Source organism: Choloepus didactylus, chromosome 6 (assembly GCF_015220235.1).
Source record: "Choloepus didactylus isolate mChoDid1 chromosome 6, mChoDid1.pri, whole genome shotgun sequence".
Lineage (NCBI taxonomy): Eukaryota > Metazoa > Chordata > Mammalia > Pilosa > Megalonychidae > Choloepus > Choloepus didactylus.
In genome coordinates this window covers 14630068-14636919 of record NC_051312.1, presented here as the reverse complement: position 1 = coordinate 14636919, position 6852 = coordinate 14630068, and positions in this window count along the sequence as shown.

Here is a 6852-nt window from a genome sequence, read left to right as displayed (position 1 = left end):
AATAAACTCTCTTGGCTTCCTCACCCTAAAAGAAACGTGTCCCGCCTGTTCCTTCTCGCCACCCTCCATACCTTGCAGGCCACCGCCAGGGACCTGGCCAAGTCCCCCGCCTCGCCCTCGCCTCCGGGAAAGAGCCCCCGCCGCCGGTACCCTCCGAGCAACGCCGAGAGCCGAGGGTTCAGCAACCGGCCGCCCCCCGACGCAGAAGACGCGACCGCAACTGGTGCCCCGTGCGGGATACTGATTACGTGCTTCGACTTGGCGGGCCTGGGCTGGGGGACCTGATCAGCCCCTGGGGAGGGTGGTGGGCACGGGCGACAGCGCCCTCTACAGCCCCCCAGGCCTGAGAAAGTGAGGCCGGAGGCAGGCCCCATTTCCTCACCCAAAATACCACCGTTAGGGGAGGCTTGCCGGAGGGAACCGCCTTTTCCCCACCCCCTTATCTTGCCCGGACACTCCCCGTTGCCAGTGCAACTCCCATCACCACCAGTGCGCATACATTGTTGCCAGACACCATTGCCAGAGCAACTCCCGCCCCTTTTCAAACTACCTCCGTGCCCTCTTAGAACCAATCCTAACCTCCGCACCCTCTCAGAACCAATCCTAGCCTTTATCCCCTCAGCATTGGCTTGTAACAACCCCCGCCCTCTATGCCAGCCTATATAACCTGTGCTCACCCCTAATAAACGCTCTTGGCTTTACCCCCCTGAATAAACCCTCCTTTTGTTCTACCCCTACTGGAGGAAGAGTGTCTTGTCTTTCCCTTCTCGCCGCCCTCCACACCTTGCACACCTCCGCCGGGGACCGGGCCCAGTCCCCCGCCTCGCCCTCGCCTCCGGGAAAGAGCCCCCGCCGCCGGTACCCTCCGAGCAACGCCGAGAGCCAAGGGTTCAGCAACCGGCCGCCCCCCCCCCCCCAGACAAATAAACGACGACTGCAGCCCCGTGTGAGGCCAATCTCCACACGACGGTCTAGCAGGTCGCCCGCTCACCCGGACGTCTCTCCAACTCCCCTTCTCCTCGCCTGCAAGGTAAGGGCCGCCTCTCCCTCGCCGCTCCACGTCCGGAGCCGCCTCTCCCTCACCGCTCCACGTCCGGAGCCGCCTCTCCCTCGCTGCTCCACGTCCGGAGCCGCCTCTCCCTCGCCGCTCCGCGGAGCCACCTCTCCCTCGCCGCTCCACGTCCGGAGCCGCCTCTCCCTTCCCGAATTAACCCGGCTATTGCCCCCGACTACCTTTCGTCTTCTCTTTCTATGACCCCCATTCCTCCTAACACTCTCCCTCTACCCCTTCATTACCTTGGTGTGGTCCTCTGTGTCTTCGTTTCTCTGTTCGGCGCGGTGTGCCTCGCCGTGGCCGCCCCCCCCCCCCGGACTGTTCCCGTTGCCAGGGGGTCCTGCTTTCTGTTCTCGTCGTCTTCTTCGGCCTCGCGGCCGCGGTTTGCCTCATTCTTCTTGCTCGGTGGACGCCCCCCCCCCTCTTTTCCCCTCCGCTGTGGGTGGTCGTCTGTCCGCGCGCCGGGCGCCTCGGGTTCGCGCTCTGGCGGGTCTTCTGGACGCACGTCGTTGCGGGGTGTCTGTCCGGCAGCTGCGGGTGTGCTGGGACCTCCTGCTGCCCTTTGGCCCGTGGCTCACCACTTGCCATCTTTGGGGCCCCGTCACTTATAATCGCCTTGTTAGTCGGGTCTCCAGCGCCGTGGAGCATGGGGGCGGGCGCTTCCCTCCTGGCTTGCTCCCCACCTTAATAACCGTCCGCTCCTGCCTTCAAGGCTCCCTCCCCCCTGATCGGGGCCCTATTAAATCCAAGGAGGCCCTGTCAACTCAATCGGCAAATTCGGACAGTGATTCCAATGCGGACCACGATTCGGACACAGAATCCTTAGTCGAGCAAATTAACAACGCGCTCGAAGTCACCCCCCAAAAACGAAACAATACCGAGTCTCTCCAAAAATGGCGAACTTCCTCCTTCTTCTTCCACTGAGGGGAGGAAGTGCTCTAGCGATGACGTCAGCCCTAAGCCGGGCCGGAAACCGCATGCGCTTTACCCCGCCCTTCCACAGGGCGGAGCTAGCCCGCCATCTTACGCCTTAGCTACGCCCACCGCGCCGCCATCTTGCGACACTTGGGGCCTCCCGCTTCCACTTCCCCCTTCGGCGGACTCTTGGATTGCGCCGCCGCAACCCACACCCACCCCCCACTCACAGCCCGCCTTCCTCTCCCCCTTAGAGCCGCTGCCGGCGGCTGCCGCTGCCCCTCCCGTCCCGTCAGTAAACAACCCCTGGCTGCCTTCTACACCTCAAGGCAACCCTTGGGGCAACGCTGCCCCTGCCCCCACCCCTGTGCCAGGCCCTCTGCAAGCGCATCCTCCTTTCCCTCGCGCTTTTCGCTGCTTTCCCCTTAATGTTACCCCCACGCCGCAAAAACCGTACGACTGGTATCCCTTTGACTCAGACACTATCAAGCAGCTTCGCAGGGCCATCAAGGAGGACGGGTTGGGTAGCCCATACGCTTCCCAATTACTGCAGGATCTCGCCATGGACTTTTGCCTCCCCCAAGACTGGGCCTCGCTTGCCCGTACCATCCTTGGCCCCGGCCAGTTCGTTGATTGGCGTGCCCACTTCCAGGCGGAAGCAGCTAGGCAAAGCGAGCAAGATGCAGCCACTGGGGCCAATCATAACCCCGAAGCCTACTTGGGCACAGGAGCGTTTATACACGCATCCGCCTATACCAATGCACCCGCCACCTTTTGGCCTATCCTTCGGGGAATCGCCTTGCGAGCGTTTGCCAACTGTTCCGCCTGTCGGCCTACGAAATTCACCAAGCTCCTCCAGGAGCCGAGTGAGCCTTTCGCCACCTTTGTCTCTAGGGTTGAAGAAACCTGCGCTCGAAAGGTTAGTGATCCCCAGGCCCAACTGGCTCTCGCTCAAGAACTCATTCTCGAGAGAGCCAATCCCCCTTGCAAGCAGGCTATTCTTCCCTTGCGGGAGAAAAGCCTACACGATTGGGTACTTGCCTGCAGCGCCTTTGACCCAGCTGCCGTGTCCCTAGCCCAGGCTGTCTCTGGCGCTGTCACTGCCGCCTTAGCCGCCACCACCGGTTGCTTTAAGTGCGGGCAGAGCGGCCATTTTGCCCGGGAGTGCCCCAATGCGGAGGTCAACCGCCCGCCTTTCATGCAGCGCAATGGGCGCCCCCCTCCCACTCCTTGTCCACGCTGTCAGCGTGGCTATCACTGGGCACGCGATTGCAAAAATAACCCCCACCCAAGCATTGCTTCCCTTCTAATGATCATGCTTGCCCTCGCCTCTTCTACCCAGGCCAACCCACACCAGCCTTGGAAATGGACCCTTGTGCGTTGGGAGGATTCAAAAATTGTCTTTTGCAATATCACTGCACAACCCCCCTCCTTTTCTTTTAATGCCTCTGAACTGTTTCTTCCCGAAAACTTTGCCCCTGCCAATAGCGATTCTGGTAGTTCTAGAAGGGGAGGCCAAGTTGGAGTACGCAGTAAAAAAAATCTAGACCAGTATTACATGTGCCCATCCTCAAATCCTGGAAAATCGTACTGCAATTCCCCCAACGAGTACTACTGTGCATACTGGGGGTGTAAAACATTAGCCACTAATTGGAAGCCTCCTGTTCCTGATCAGTACCTTACCTTAAAGTGGGCCCCTACAGGGTGCAAACTCCCTACAGTTAACTGGCTCGGCCAAAAAAGCGAGGGATCCTGCACACATCTTAATCTTACAGTGCAGCTCCCCACTGATCCCTCCTGGTTACTCGGTCGAACTTGGGGCTTCAGAATCTATGAGAAAGGAGCCGACCAAGGATCACTTATTCTCATAAAAAAGGAGGCTGTAAGCCAACCATGACAAAATACTGCATTAAAAACACCCTCTGGCATAGGTCCCAACCAAGTCCTTAACCCCCTTAATCCACAGCCCTCCAGCCGCACCTCAACTACAAGCAGCGCATCCGGAAACCGCACCTCAGCTACAAACAGCACATCGCCAACCCCACCACCCCAACCTTTTCTGCCCCCCTCTCGTTACTCCTCTCCCCTCCTCGGCCTTATCCAAGCAGCCTTCACCTCAGTGAATTCCTCCAACCCCAATCTTACCTCCTCCTGCTGGCTTTGCCTCTGCACCTCCTCCTCCCTGTATGAGCCCGTCGCCTCCAACCATTCCTTTTCAGAAAATACAAAGAATAGCCCCTCAGAATGCAATTGGAATACCTCTGCCGTCCCCCTAACCTTTCATTCAGTCTCCTTTACAGGACAGTGCATCCGCCCTCGCTCAAGTAACTCTCCCAACCTCACAGCTTGTGCCAACTACTCATCTCCCAGCAGCTCTGCCAAGTTTCTTATTCCTCACAACTCCTCCCAATGGCTCTGCTCCTCTACAGGACTTACCCCCTGCCTTAATGTGCAAACCCTCAATACAACTAATGAAACTTGCCTCCTAATTGTCCTTATCCCTAGGGTCCTATACCACAGCGAGGAAGACTTCTTCCTCCGTCTGGAAAGAACTGCAGCTCCTGCCCCTCTACAAAAGCGAGAGCCAATCACCACCCTCACGATCGCCTCCCTCCTAGGTCTTGCAGGCGCTGGCACCGGAATCGCCGCGTTAGCCAGTCAAGGTTCCGCCCTAACTCACCTCCGGGCGGCCGTTGACGAGGACATTCGTCACCTACAAAACGCTATTTCCCATCTTAAAAATTCTGTTAACTCCCTCTCTGAGGTAGTGCTCCAAAACCGCCGAGGTCTCGACCTTCTCCTCCTCAAAGAAGGAGGCCTTTGCGCCGCTCTAGGAGAAGAATGCTGTGTTTATGCCAATTCCACAGGTCTTGCCGAAGACAGCCTAAAGAAAGTCCGAGAGGGACTAGAACAACGCAAAAGAAACCGTGAAGCCACCAACTACTGGTCCCACATCTTTACCCCCCTCCTCCCATACCTCCTCCCTCTCATCGGCCCCCTACTAATGATTATTCTAGCTCTCACCCTAGGGCCCTGCATTATCCGCAGAATTGTCCAGCTTGCTAAGAACCAAGCCAATGCTGTCTTTTCATCATTTGTGCAAGTCCAGTATCAACAACTTGCCTCCACTGAAGAAGCTCACCCTCCGCAGCGTCGCCACCCTCGTCCATCCCGCAAGCAGCGAGGCCCCTCTCGAACGCCCGGGCGCCACACCAACGTCGAGCTCCAGCCTCTCTGACTACCATCTACCCCTATCCCTTCCCCCACCTCCCCTTTCCCTCATCCCTTGGCGGATCTCTCCGGTAAGCTTCTTCCTCTAATTAGAAAAGAAGGGGGAAATGCGGGACACTGTTATCGAGTTCCGACTTGGCGGGCCTGGGCCAGGGGAACTGATCAGCCCCTAGGAAAGGTAGTGGGGCACGGGTGGTAGCGCCCTCCACGGCCCCCCGGGCCTGAGAAAGTGGAGCCGAATGCAGGCCCCATTTCCTCACCCCAAAGTACAACCGTTGGGGAGAGCTTGCCGGAGAAAACCCCCCCCCCGTGCCTTACCCGCACCCTCCACCGTCTTCGTTACCGAAGCAACTCCCGCCCCTTTTCAAACAACCTCCGCGCCCTCTCAGAACCAATCCAAGCCTTTAACCCCTACAGCTACCCCGCCCTCTAAACCGCCCGATATAAGCTTGTACTCTCCCCTAATAAACTCTCTTGGCTTCCTCACCCTAAAAGAAACGTGTCCCGCCTGTTCCTTCTCGCCGCCCTCCACACCTTGCACGCCACCGCCGGGGACCGGGCCCAGTCCCCCGCCTCGCCCTCGCCTCCGGGAAAGAGCCCCCGCCGCCGGTACTCTCCGAGCAATCCCGAGAGCCTAGGATTTAACAACCGGCCGCCACCCCCCCCCCAGACAAGTCAACTGCGACCGCAAGTGGGAACAGTGGCCACCCCTGAGAGACAAGGAAAGATGGTTGAATCATGTATTCCCCCCCAGAAAAAAATAAAAAGATGTGTTCAAGCCCTAACTCCCAGTCCTGTGACTTTGGAAATGTGGTCTCTGAAGATGTCGTTGATTAAGATGAGGCCAGACTGCATTAGGGTGGCCCTGATCCAATAAGGCTGGTGTGTCCGTATAGAAAGAGAGAAATTTGGATGCAGGGGTAGACAGACAGAGCGGATAGTGGCGTGGGATGATGGAAGCAGAAATTCAAGTGCTGCAGCTGCAAGCCAAGGACACCAAGAATTGCTGCCAACACCAAAAGCTGGAAGAGGCAAAGAAGGATTATTCCCTACAGATTTCAGAGGGTGTGTGGCCCTACTGACACCTTGATTTCAGACTTCCATACTCCACAACTGTTGCTTTGAACCACCTAGTTTGTAATTCTCTTTTATGGCAGCCATTGGAAGCTATGACAAAAGTCAAGAGAAAGGAACAAGTACTCCTGAACTGGCAACTTTATGTTTTCTACTATTGAGAAGAAATGGAAGCTACAGAGGTTATTTACATTAAAAAAAAAAAAGACACTAAAATTACAAAAGGTTAGTAAGAGAAATTAATGAACTTATAATAAATGAAGGGTATACTATGTTCATGGATTGGAAAGCTCAATTTTGTTAAAATGTCATTTCTCTGTAGAATTTATCTACAAATCTGATAACATCTCATTCAAAATTCCAGCCACTTATTTTGGGGGAAGTTGATAACCTAATTTAAAAATTCATATAGAAATTCAAAAGCCTTAAAATATCCAAGGAAATCTTTAAAAAAAAAACAGAAGGCTTAAAGATAGTAAGACTTTCAAGGTAGTAACTGGGACAGCATAGCATTAGTGCAAGTATAGGCAGACAGACCAATGGAGTAGAATAGAGTCCATCAACAGATACTCACATAT